Source organism: Protopterus annectens, chromosome 12.part0 (genome assembly GCF_019279795.1).
Source record: "Protopterus annectens isolate FY-2018-M chromosome 12.part0, PAN1.0, whole genome shotgun sequence".
Classification (NCBI taxonomy): domain Eukaryota; kingdom Metazoa; phylum Chordata; order Ceratodontiformes; family Protopteridae; genus Protopterus; species Protopterus annectens.
Genome location: NC_056746.1, coordinates 8,673,730 through 8,688,077, shown reverse-complemented (window position 1 = coordinate 8,688,077; position 14,348 = coordinate 8,673,730).

The window sequence follows — 14,348 nt, the reverse complement described above, 5'->3', positions numbered from 1 at the left end:
AAGATTTCCTGTATTTCTTTTACTGCTGCACTTTATTTTTAAGTTGTAGGACTAAAAGTAAAAAGGGGCAGCCATGGTGGTGCAGCGGTTAGCGTTGCTGCCTCACAGCAAGAGGTTCTCCGGTTCGATTCTCGGCTGGGTGCCTTCTGTGCGGAGTCTGCATGTCCTCCCTGTGGTCTCGTGGGTTTCCTCCAGGTGCTCCGGTTTCCTCCCACATCCCAAAGACATGCTGTAGGTGGATTGGACACTCTAAATTGGCCCTAGTTGTGTGTGTGTGCATGTGTGTGCCTTCTGTGGAAGGTTGGGCACCGGGCTGGCAACTCCACACCGTAAATCTCCACTGCTAATCATGAGCAGACAGATGATCCGCTGTGGCAACCCCTAACCGGGAAAAGCCGAAAGAAGGACTAAAAGTAAAAAAAATCACATCATGCACTAGGAATAGAAAGTTACAATTCCCTGTTACAGAAGTAACTTTGTATCTGGCCAGACATCTAATTTCACAGCAGTTTATTAGAAAATAAATTCATGTTGCCCCTCTCTCTGCCACACTACTTTGAATTTGCATCCTGTAATACACTTTATCATAATAAGGGTACCATGCTCTTCGGTTTAAACCAAGATATGCTTTATTTGCTGTCATATTTTTCTGGGGGGGGGTCCTCTTCATATGATCGAAATTTAAAAACTTTGACTTTCATATGGCTGAGACCATATGATCGAAGTTTTAAAACTTTGAACGGTCTAAACAGAGATCTCAGTACAGCGCGGAATGGGAAAATTTCCCTTTTCCTCGCTGTAGTGCGATCTCGAAGTTGGTATATTTAAATATCAGGGGGTGGGGGGGCCACAGGTGTTCAGGAATTTTGTTTTGTTTTTTTTTTTTTTCAGGTGTTCGAACTTTTGAAACGTCAATCATATGGTTTCGGCCATATGAAAGTCTGTTTTAAAAGTTCGATCATCTGTAGTAGACCCTCTAGGGGATATATGTTCTGATCCCCAAACAGTTTGTTTTATAATTTCTGGCTCTAACTTGGTAAAACTTTTCACGTGCTTACTTGAAAAAATCATTAACAGCTCATGTTTTTGATTTTTATTAATTGAGCTTCATGCTTATAAAAAAGAACAAGAAAAAAGCTAGAGAAGGCATTTTTGCAGTTAGCCAAGCTCCAGTGCACCCATTTATTTAAATATACAAACTCTATGGTCACAGCAGAGTTGACAAAAGTGAAAAATGAGTAATTCAGTGCAGCAGTCTCATACAAGCAATGTGACTACTGAGAATGAAGTAAACCTACCATTTTCAATATATTGTGAAAAAGAAATATAATCAAAATAAGGCTGACTAAACACAACCCAACCAAATATAGGACAGCCTTTTGCAAGGGTCTAGCTTCCTGTTTCTAGATGCATCCATTCCATCGATGTCCTTCCATGGAGTCACTGTCAAAAACACAGACACAGTACTCCAGCTGTTTTTCTTGCCAGAGACCTGTGCAATGACAATGTCATTTCTAAATTTACACAGGGGATGTCTCTCACTGTGTAGCCTGGTATGGCCTTTTCCTTTTGCCCACACTTTGTTACATGACCCTAACAGCGCTAGATATGGTTCTTGTCATGTAATCTTCAACTGAACCCTTGCATCCCAAGGGTAAATCTGTGTACTTCTTGGCTTAAAATCTTCACTACTACAATCAACAAATCTGGATGCTTAACCTTGTTTCACATATATGTATTATATACAGTCAATTTGCAATCTAACATTAATGTTTACTCAGGTTTGATGTTGCCTGGAAAAAATGAGTTTTGATTAATAAGATATATAAAATCTATTTGTACACAATCATTTCAAACTAGGTATAAATATCTAAATAACAGTCTCAAACAAATGAATAGTAGAAAACAGATAATATTGGCCAGCACCGGAAAAGACAAGGTGATAAACCACCATCTGATGAACTAGGCACAACCACTTTTTATATGGCAGGACAACATGTTGCCACAAAAACAAGTGTTTTACCCATTCCTGTCATGCAGTGTAAAAGAGGAAGAAAGCATTTTATCCAAATATCTATGCAACTTCTTATAACTGGGAAGTTTAAAGCAGTACTTCTTGATAGGTAGCTAGCTCCCTGGAGACAGGGATAAAGCCTTCATTGTGACCCATATGACTCAGTGTCATCTAGTGACCCTGACACTGGAGTAGCCTGTGAGGAAGGGAGGGAGTGGCTGACTATTGGCTCCACCATCTGGGAGGGAAGGAAAGTGAACCAGTCTACTACAATGCTAACAGCTTTTAGTTATGGAGATATATAGGATGCAATGCTATTAAGTGGACAGGTCAACTCATCAAGGGACAAGATACATGTGCAGGATAGCTTCACACAGGTATGTGCACTGGTGAAGGGGCTTAACCAAAAAGATCTTGTCAGCTACAGAACTGAGGGGTTAACCAAGGAATGTGTCCAGGAGGAGCAGGTCAGCCACAGATAGGAGTGATTAGCCAACGAGTGTAACCAGGACTGTATGTCAGCTGCATATGGGATGAGTTTGCCAATGAGTGTAACCAGGAAGAGCATGCCAGTTGCAGATGGGAGGAGATAGCCAAGGAGTGTAACCAGGAACAGATGTCATCCAAAAGGGGAAGGAGTTTGTGAATATAACAGAAAAAAAACAAGACTACCATGGACAGTGGCTCACAGATTCTAGATTATTGGCACACCCTATCTACCTTGAAGAAAAACTATACTATAAATATCTTTTTCATAAGGAAACATTGAGGTTTCTCAAACTGGTTGAAGTACTTAGCAAGGCACATGCCGTAGAGTGCATTATATTTAATGATGAGTCCAATAAAGGATGAATAAAGTGAGACTATAACTTCTTTAGACTTTGAGGAGATACCATGAAGGACAAGTTGTGAACTAGAAGGATTTTCTAACCATGAAATAGACAAGGTTGTCAGAGTACAGTCTGTTTTCAATACTTAGATCCCTGATGATTGTGTGAAGTTTAAGAGAAAGGTTATCTATAACGTAAGCATTAGTGATGCTAGATTTGCCAAAGGAAACTGTGGTGTATTCAATGGACTGAGTTATCTTGCCTTAGCTAATGTTCTTTGGTGGCGGGGGGGTGGATGACGTAAGGACTGTGAGACAGGAGTGTTTTTGTTTTGGTCAATAAAGGTTGAGCTGGTAGCAACGGCACATGGTTGTCCCGCGTCTTCTTGCTAAAGCAAAAGAACACGACATGGTGTCAGAAGTGCTGTGTGGCTGTGACTGGGATTGCTGACCACTTATTGAAGACCGTATGAGTGGCCTAGTGACGTGGTGAGCGGACATGTCGGACGAAGAGAATGGTCGGCAGCCGCGGGCTAGAATTAGCATGGCGGCTAGCGCTCCCAATGCTACGTTTAGCATTCAGCCGGAGCCCTTTGATTTTTCCAAGCCTCATGAATGGACACGATGGATACGTCGTTTCGAACGGTTCCGTCAGGCCAGCAATCTATCTTCAAGCTCAGAAGGAAATCAGGTGAACACCCTGATATACTGCATGGGTGATGAGGCAGACGACGTCTTGAGAGGCCTCAAGCTAACCGATGCAGAGCAACAGGAGTATGTTAAAGTGAAAGACGGCTTTGAAAGATTTTTTATTGTCAAGAAGAACATTGTTTATGAACGTGCACGATTTAACATGCGCAAACAAGAACCAAATGAGACTGTTGATGCTTTTGTTACTGCACTGCATGCATTAGCTGAACACTGCAATTATGGGACGCTGCACGATGAGCTCATAAGAGACAGAATTGTTGTGGGCTTGGCTGACACCAGACTGTCCGGCGGATGCAGATGGAAAAAGAGCTGGACTTGGAGAAAGCTGTAAACATGGCCAGACAGTCTGAGGAGATAAAGAAGCAGCAGACGGCTTTGAGGTGCGACAGTAGTGCACTGCAGTATAACGTGAATGCTGTGCAGACACCACTTGACACCAAACGCCGGGCCGGAGACCTCGAAAGGTTGGGGCAAGTCCTTGACACCGACTTTTCAGCGACAGACGCAAAAGAGTAAAGACGCTCCAATCTCGCAGTGTTACAGGTGTGGGGGCCCATTTCATCAGAAACTCCTATGCCCGGCGACTGCTGCAAGATGTCGCTCGTGTGGGAAAAGGGCCACTATCAGCGAGTCTGCAGGCAGATTAAGGTGGTGCAGTGTATCGAGGAGGACGAGGAGCTAGGAGAGCGAGAAGAGCAGGGCTTCTTCCTTGGTTCTGTCTCCTCCGGGAACCGTTCCTGGATTGTGGAGGTTCAAATAGAGGGCACATCTATGACTTTCAAGCTTGACACGGGGGCGGATGTCACTGTTATTTCTAAGTCAGACCTGGATAAGTTGTTCAGTGGGAAGAATGCTCCTGTGCTCCAGCAGCCAGAGAAACCCTTGTTGGGTCCTGGAAGGACGCCACTGGAGGTTACAGGATTCTTGGAGCTTCAGCTTGGTTATGGACAAAGACAGACATAGAAGGTGTATGTTGTTAAAGGACTCCACGCTTTTAGGTCTTCCTGCTATTTTGGGGCTGGGTCTCCTGAAGCATGTTGATACTATCACCATGGAGTCTTTGAAGACCTCATACCCTGAACTGTGCTCTGGGCTGGGAGTAGTGCAGCGGAAATACCACATAAAGCTTCAGCCAAATGTGGTGCCATACTCTCTGAAGACCCCAGGAGGATACCACTACCATTGATGGGGAAAGTGAAGGAGGAGCTAATGAGGATGGAGACGCTGGGTGTTGTTACCAGAGTGGAGGAACCTACTGACTGGTGCGCAGGCATGGTTGTCGTTCCAAAGAAGGACAGTAACAGACTGAGACTGTGTGTAGATTACACTAAGTTAAATGAATATGTATGCAGGGAGAGGTTCGTGCTGCCTTCGGTTGAGCAGAGTCTTGGGATGCTTGCCGGGGCGAAGGTGTTTAGTAAACTGGATGCCAATATGGGATTTTGGCAAATTCCTTTGTCAGAGGAGTCGGCTGCGCTTACCACATTCATAACCCCCTTTGGGCGTTTTTGCTTCAATCGCCTTCCCTTTGGCATTAACTCTGCACCCGAACACTTCCAACGCATGATGTCAGAGGTCATTGAAGGGTTAGAGGGTGTGGTTTGCCACATGGATGATGTGCTGGTCTGGGGTCGTTGCCAGGAGGAGCATGATGCCCGACTTCATGCTGCATTAAAGAGACTGGAAGAGGCAGGCATTACACTGAATGTGGGAAAATGTGACCTGTCGAGGAGCAAAGTGACCTTCTTGGGCCATGTCATCACAGATTCTGGCATAAGCCCAGACCCAAGGAAGACCGCGTCCATCATGGAGATGAAAGCACCTGCTACAGTAGGAGAACTCAGGAGTTTCCTGGGCATGGTGAATCAGGTGGGAAAGTTCATCCCTCATTTGGCTGAGAGGGATAGGGCTCTGAGAGACCTATTATCAAAGAAGAACAGCTGGTACTGGGGTGGGGACCAGGAAAAGGCATTCAATGACTTAAAAGATGCGATCACCTCACCTCCAGTTTTGGCTGTATATGACCCGAGCAGGGATACAAAGGTTTCTGGATGCATCATCCTTTGGGTTAGGGAGCATGCTGCTGCAACAATGGGAGGACGGTTGGAGACCTGTGGCATACGCATCGAGGTCACTCTCACCTACAGAGCAACGATATGCCCAGGTCGAGAAAGAGGCTCTAGCGTCTACCTGGGCATGTGAACGCTACCGAGATTACCTATTAGGTAAATCGTTTTGCCTGGAAACTGATCACAAACCTCTGGTTTCATTGCTTGGAGGTCAAGCACTGGATCTTCTACCGCCTAGAATCCAACGCTTCAGGATGAGACTGATGCAGTTCTCATACACAGTGCAGTATGCTCCAGGAAATCACTGTGGGTGGCAGATGCTCTGTCACGTTCTCCACTTAAAACCAGACTAACACTGGAGGAAACAGAGTTAATGGAGGACACGGATATCTCGTGAACCACATTGTGGAAAATATGCAGGTGAAGCCATCTTTCCTCCAGACACTACGGGACCAGCTGAAAGCAGACAGTGTGTGTGTGCGGGTTATGGAATTGTGCAGTCAGGGTGGCCGATGCATGCGAACCAGGAACCCTTACTGAAGAGCTACTGGCCAGACCGTTCTACATTAACAGTGAAAGATGGGTTGCTGTTAAAAGATTCACGCCTTGTTATCCCATCCGTCATGCGTAACGATGTGTTGTTAAAATTGCATGAGGGACATCAAGGCATTGTGAAGTGCAAAGCCAGAGCCTGTCAGACTGTCTGGTGGCCTGGACTCAGCCAACAGATAAACGACATGGTTTTGGGATGCAGGACGTGCATCTCAGAGAGAAGGAATCATCCTGAGCCTCTCATCCCAACTGAATGTCCTGACAGACCATGGCAAAGAGTGGGCACGGATTTGTTTGAACTGAAAGGAAATACTTACCTTCTTGCTGTGGACTACTTATCCAGGTTTTTTGAGATCGCATTGTTGAAACACAGCAAATCCAACGAGGTCATCACCCACCTCAAGTCTTTCTTCGCCATGGCATCCCAGAGGTCCTCGTGTCTGATAATGGACCTCAGTTTTCTGGGCAGTCTTTGTGGACTTTGCAACTGCTTATGGCTTGAGCATGTCACAAGCAGCCCCAGGTTCCCGCAGAGTAATGGGGAGGCTGAACGTGCGGTTCAGACTGTGAAGAACCTGCTGAAAAAAAGTGTCGATCCATACATGGCTCTTCTGGCGTACAGGACAACGCCACTGCAGAATGGATATAGCCCTGCGGAACTTCTCATGGGACGTCGGTTGCGGACTTCTCTTCCGATTCACCCTTCACAGTTGGACCCTGTGCTGCCTGACTGGAGAAGGCTTGTGGAGAGAGAGGAGGAGAAGAGGATGTATAATGCGGTAAACTACAACAGACGCCATCGGGCAAAGCCGCTGGGTGATGTGTTGCCCGGTGACCAGGTGTGGGTGACAGATATGAAGACACCAGGTACTGTAAATCAAAAACATTACTCACCGAGGTCTTTTAAGGTAGACGTGCCACAAGGGACTGTCTTGGCGAAACCGTGCATTTGATTCCTTACCTGTACCTGAGTGTGAATCAACTCCTGTGTGTCAGGAAAGTGTGTTAAGTAAGACTGTTGAGGCCTTGCCACCTTACAATGGCCTTCCACGGAAACCCAGGTACATAGTGATGTTGTGAGGACCAGATCAGGAAGAATTATTAACAAGCGGACCGATTGGATCTGTAGAGATCAGTCTGCAAATAGCAATGTCATTTGTGTTATAGTAATGCGAACAATGGCTAAGTGAGCATTTTGTGTTGATGTTCCAAGTTCGTAGTGAAGTTGAAGAAATTGAATAGTTCCGGGTTTTGTAATAAGAGAAAAAGGGCCTTAAAGAAAAGGAGATGTGGTGTATTCAATGGACTGAGTTATCTTGCCTTAGCTAATGTTCTTTGGTGGCGGGGGGGTGGATGACGTAAGGACTGTGAGACAGGAGTGTTTTGTTTTTGGTCAATAAAGGTTGAGCTGGTAGCAACGGCACATGGTTGTCCCGCGTCTTCTTGCTAAAGCAAAAGAACACGACAGAAACTATGCAGCATTTCTTGTGGTTGAGGGTAAGACCATGATCAATACACCAGTCATTTGTATGGTTCAGCTCTTGTTGGAGAAGTTGAGTAACAGAATGGGATTTGATAATCGCCCCCTCCTGCAATCACTGGAAAATTTGGTTAGCCATAGTCTTTTGATCCTGAACTTTATGTCAGAGAAATATATATATATAAAAAAGGAAGAGGTCCAGGTCAGAGCCTTGTGGGACACCATTAGTGACATTATTCTGTCCAGAGCAAATACTCCCCTGCCTTAATGATATGGGCTCTGTCAGGTAGACAATTACCTGTTCAGCAAACTATCTATAGGTTAATGTTGACTGGGAAAGTTTGTCAATAATCTGACCATAGCGGATACTGTCAAAGGCCTTAACAAGGACCAGATAAGCTGTGTGGACTGTATCTCCCTTATCCATGGTCAAAGTAATGTTTTCAAAGAGCTCAACTAGATTCATCAGGCATAATCTACTTTTTACAAAGCCAAACTGATATGTATCCAGGGATATCAGGTCACCTATATCACTGCTTATTATTTCAGTTATAATATGTTCTCTAGCCTTGCAAATAATAGTAGTAGGCTTGTAATTCCCCAGGTGCATGAGAGAGAACCTTTATACAAGTGTACCACAACTGCCATTTTCCACACCTCTGGGACTGAGAGACTTAGGTTGGAGAGTTGATGGAGAGGTCTTGCTAGATGTGACTTTTCACTTCTCAGCAGACATCCAGAGATATTGTCTGGACCCGTGCATTTAGCTTTTTTAAGTTTGGAAAGTAGCAAAAGGACTTGTTCCATATTGATCTGAAGAGGGGAGGTGTGAAGGTGAATAGAGGGGACAGAATAAGGGTAGGTGAAGTGAAGTTCAAACAGAATTTATACATGAGAATATTAGTAATGACCTAGAGGTCAAAGAAGGATTGTACATTGGAAATATATTCAGTCCAAAATTGCTGGTTACTTCTAAGCTTCCTAATATAGCTGAAAAATGCCTTGTGAATTAACTGCAGCCCTTTGTTGGCCTTACATTTTCTAACACCAAAATTAAGAGGCTTACATAGCATTTCTAAATCCCTTTTTATAATGACCTCATGAACACCTTTTAGTCATAGCCAGGAGCTTTTTCATATTAATATACAGTTTACTGATGTGGTAGTTCCACTCTGGGTTTAGTTTTAAACTTGTCATTGTACTTATAGTGGATCAGGATGGATGCTTAACTGCACCTACCAAACAGGGAGTAACATTTGGGTAACCAGGCAGCAGCTTTAGTTACAAGGCTTGCTGGGCAGCTATGCCATTTATAATTATTAATAAGATCAGTAAATAGTAAATAATTGGATTTTGGAGTGATCCCTGAATGTAACAGAGTTATTAGGGGTGACAAAACAGGTTTCCATATATAAGATCACAGCAAGATGGTCTGATCTGACTAGGAAGATGATGCAATTTGGACAAGAGTTAGAAGATTAACATCTCTGGTGCGTAGACGGATAATTTGGTTGGCATTTACAAAATCCAGACATCACTGGGCATATTTGCTGTTGGTAGCATGTGCTTGCCAGTTTATGCACAAATAATTAAAGTCACGTACAATAAAAAGGTATTTGGTCAGATTGTTAACTTTTCTAACTTGTTAAGGTATTCTGCATGCTCTGAAAGAGGTCATAGTTGGAGATGTATAATTGGCAAAATGTGGTGATTAATTTTATTATTAATTAAATCTGGTGAGAGACAATGGGTCATAAATAAATACCAATACCCCCCCACCCAAGATGCTGGTAAATCTGAATGCATGGTAGGCATTGTGCCCTGCAATGCATTGAGTACTATCATTATAATGGAACACGGTTTCTGTAATTACACAAATGCTGATGTGTTTGAGGTTAAAGAAAGCATCACGTTCGGAGACTTTATTTAGGCTTCTGGTAAAATGCTGCTTTGATATTATCCAGGATATCCATCAGATGAATTATGCCTAAAAAAGGCACTATGGGGGTAGCAAACAATTTAGCCAGAATGCAAAAGCCAAAGCATAAAAGATGCATACCACCCCTAGCAAAGCAGGTGGAGCTATTGAACATTTAGTCCCATGCAGACACACACCGTGTCTCCCTAAAATGACACCAGTTTACTAGAGGTCACAAATAGATGAGCACAGCTTATGCACAGATTAAATTTTAACATCCATTTAGAGAAATAATCTAGAAAAGAATATGCTGTTGCATTACAAAAGTGCACACTCATCCCATATCAAAAAAGTTTACTTACAAAACACTAGTTAAAGGGTTAACAGAAAAACTTCAAAGACAGGGAAATTTTTAAAATACACTGCAGAGATGCTGGAGAAGTCTTGTGATCAGGGCTGCCTACCAGGAGAGGTTAGACATCACTTTTCTTGTAAAACAAATGACTTATACTATAGACAGGCAGGGAGAATATGCAGGTTATAGGAAAAACTGTGGTACTGAAGTAGATACGTTGATACTGTGACAGGCAAACTTAGGAATGAAGAGTAATAGTTTAATATAGCTTTTGTAGTCACCTGCTCTGTAGATCATCATAACAATCTTCTAAACAAGTGTTTGGGAATGCTCATTTCTGAATGCAAGATAAAAGAAGTGATGAGTGAGAAACTTATGGTGGTTTTTAAGAGGGGAACAACAATTGGCAATATGTTAAAAAAGCACAAATGTGAAGGTTGTATTGCACTGGATACATACCTATGGGACAATTATAATAGTTACAGGTATGTTGTTAACAAAGTTACATTTGATTTATTCAAAACAATAATGGGGATTTTTTTTCAGTAGATTTTGCACATGGTTCACTAACTGTATGCTGTTTCTTAAAAAATGCTTTGACATGGACATACATGGGCAAAACAACACAGTTCTCAACTGTTCCTGATTTTACAGAAATTTCCTTATTTTGACTCATATTTTTCTCTGTTCCTCTTAAAATGCTTTGTTTTCTAGCAGGTCACTGAGGATTATAGTCAGTTAGTAATAACAAGCATTATATTTCACACTTCATATTGTTCAGAAAATGCACGTTGATACAAAAGATGTTGCTCTATTCACTTTTTAAGAGAATTAAAGTAATAATGAAAAAAATGCCCTGATTTTGTTCCTTTGTCCACCATTATATTTGGCTTTGTTCCAATTATTAGGCACAGAAGGTGACAGCTATGACTAAGAATGCTTTTAGAAGACACACTTGGGAATATTATAATGATATAAGGTTTAGTAATTTAAATAAGAGAATGCATAAACATATTTATGCACATGGTTCTAATCATTATTTTAAGTTTATGGATAATATAGTGCTGAGGGTAAACATGACAGGCGGAAACATCAGCAATGACCCATTAATCTTGCAGAGTTAAATTGCAGAATATGGTTTCTGCCCATGTTCCCCAGGGATTTTGTTTTTAAAAAATAAGCTTGTTCTTTTAATTAACCAAGTTCAACTATTTGTTAGGTTTTATTATGTGATTTGTGCCACCGTATAATTTAATTTTGGTGTGTGTTAATGCTAAATCCTCTGAATAAGCAATATTGGTATTAATTTGTGAAATATATGCTGAGAAGTCCAACAGATTGATATTTATTTACTACATTTTGAAAGTTTGACTACCTTTTCAATCAGGCTGATTGTTGCATGATAACCTACAACATGAACAAAGAAGCAGAATTCTGGTTGCATTTGTAAAGATGTTTGTCTAAGGCTAACAGATTTTAGGGAGTATGTACTTTCAAAGAATTATGTCCTTTATTCAGAAGAAAATCTACAAAGGTATTATTTAGAGCAATGGTAGTAGTAAGTCACATGCAGAAGTGATTCGCTATGAAACTCAGGTTAGTACATTTATCAGTGGAACATTTCTGACATGAAATGGTAATTCACTGAATTTTGCCGTTGCAGACAGTCAGATGTCGTAACTGATTAAAGATCAGTTTAACAGTAGAAAATATCAGTGACCAATGAAAACACTGAGAATCAGGATATTGCCTTTACTTTCTGATAACAATGAACCACACTGGACAGGGCACTGAAAGTGCACTGTAGGTTTAATGTGAATTGATGTTGTACATAAATGTTATGAATTTACAGTTTGGGAGGGTGGCCTAATGGTTAAGGTGTTTGCCTTACAAACACAAAGTACATGGTTTGAGTCTCACAATGAATAATTGGCTAGGCTTACAAAGACAATTTCCTTAGTATGAACCTATGCTTCACTGATGTTAAGAAAGGACATAAAGGTATAGAATACTTTCAGAGATTATTTTATCCTGATACAAATACTCCACAAACTGCAAGTCTTTAATAAGATCTACTAAGCTTAAGCACTGTAAATAGTGGTAGAGAGGTATTCAGTAATGTAAGTGTTCCTTGATGGGGACAAACTATAGTTTTTAAGGTAAGGATCTTATGACCCACTGGGGTATTACTCATACATTTTCAGAAATGCCATATAGTTTACAGTTGTTTAAGAGCAATGGTTAATATTTGCCAGAAGATATCCTAGCTGCCCGGTGAGGGTCTGTGTTTAATGTGGACACTTGGCGCTTGTTTCTAATCAGTTAGAAAACATATCTTGCTTGTACCACTAATCAGCCTTGGCTCTATTGCAACCTACAGACCACTAGAGAGTGGATCAGAGAAAACATTCAAAGAAAAGCAGGCTTCTGTTATCAGACTATATTGCCTAAGGGGAATACAGGATCAGAGGCAGTTACTAGGCTAATGGCTCTGGGGCCCTTACAAGCCTAGCCAAGAGTTTATCCCCAAAAAGAAACCTCAGTCAGCACCTGTCATCCCTGTCAGTGAGAGGTGGAACCCCTGGGATGAATTTGTGGTTTCCCATCCACTCATCAAGGTTGCCCTTGAAGAGAGTCAGTGAAGTGCTCTGTTTGACGTGTATGGGAAGTCTATTCCAGAGATGGGGCAGCCTCTGAGAGACAAACCTGTCTCTCCAGCAGGTTTTGTTAATGTCACATATTAGGTTCAGGCCTTTTTGAGTGGGTAATGCGTAAGGAGGTAGACTTATGGATATGGAGCATCTCTAGTAAGGCTTGGTCCAAGATTGCCTTATAGGTGAGACACAGATCACCCTGAGCAATCTGTACGATACCGAGTAGAGTGATAGTGATTTGAGCCTGTTTGCATAGGACAGGTGTTGGAGGCCATGGATTCTCTTTGTGAGGTATTTCAGTGGCCTTTCCAGTTAGTGCAGATGTTTGGAGAAGTACATCCCAAATGGGGCGTTATACTCAATGATTGGTCTAATGAGGAAGGAGTGTAGAGAGGTAATAACCTCCTTTTTCTGGATGCAATCCCTTTACTTATGAGATGAACCAAGTAAAAGGCTTTTCTGACCACTGCCGCTACATGATGGTTGAATGTAAGATTGTTATCAAACTGAGTGCCCAGATCTCTCACCACAAGTTGTGAGCTTAGGGGGTTACCGTTGATGTGGTAATTAGTAGGGGTCATGTTTCTGCCGAATAGTATGATGACACATTTTTTTTGCATTTAGCTTGAGGCTATGACTTTGGTACCAGTCATTAGTTGCTGTGAGACCCTCTTGCAGTATGTTAACATAATTTGGGGAGTCAATGACAGCACCAAACTTACACTCGTCGGTAAACTTGGTCAGCCATATGTCTTTGTCTTTGCCTGTACCTCTGAGAAATAGATGCCAAACATTACGGGTCCCAAGACAGATCCCTGGGGAACTCCACTAGTGACAGGTCTGCTATTGGAGGTGTAGGTGCCTATTTTGACTTTGAGAGTCTTGTCAGTGAGCCAGATGGCCACCCACCTGATGGGTGGCCAGCTGGCACAATCCAAATGTATATGTGGAGACAGAGACAATAAAGAAAATAAGAAAATTGCCTACTAAGCAGTAACGGACAGAGGGGCAGGGAAAAGTATGGGAATCACTGAAAGAGTAACAAGGCAGGAAAGCTTAGACATCACTTTGCATGTAAAACAAATGACTTATACTATAGACAGGCAGGGAGAATATGCAGGTTACAGGAAAGAAATGTGGTCCCCAGCAACCATGATAACTTCACTTTTCTTTATTTTTTAAGTAAAAAACATCTTTATTAATTATCACATATGACACAGGCAATCTTACATTTGTATAAATGAAAAAAAAAACACATTAACACAATTTTAGTTGCAAACATTATTCATCACCAATAAAATATCCAGTCATTGTCAATTAAGTATTACATAGCTCATTCAGATCCTACCTTCTTTTAAACCTTGTTCTTCCTCCACTGCATATAATGTTTCTATAATTCTCATTTTTTTTCCCTATGCCATTTGCTCCTTCCCTTTTGAAAGATCCCAATTCCAGTTGTTTTATCTCTGTCACTTTATTCACTACTTCTAGTAAAGTTGGTTTAGACTTTGGTTTCCATATACTAGTAGAGTGATGTTTATGAAGCTGGAAATTGATGGTGTAATGATGAATGTTGTTAGCACATATGCTCCACAAGTTGGGTGTGCGATGGATGAGAAAGAAACATTTTGGAGTGAGTTGGATGAAGTGGTGATGACTGTACCCAAGGGTGAGAGAGTGGTGATTGGAGCAGATTTCAGTGGGCATGTTGGTGAAGGGAACAGAGGGGATGAGGAAGTGATGGGTAGGTATGGTTTTAAGCAAAG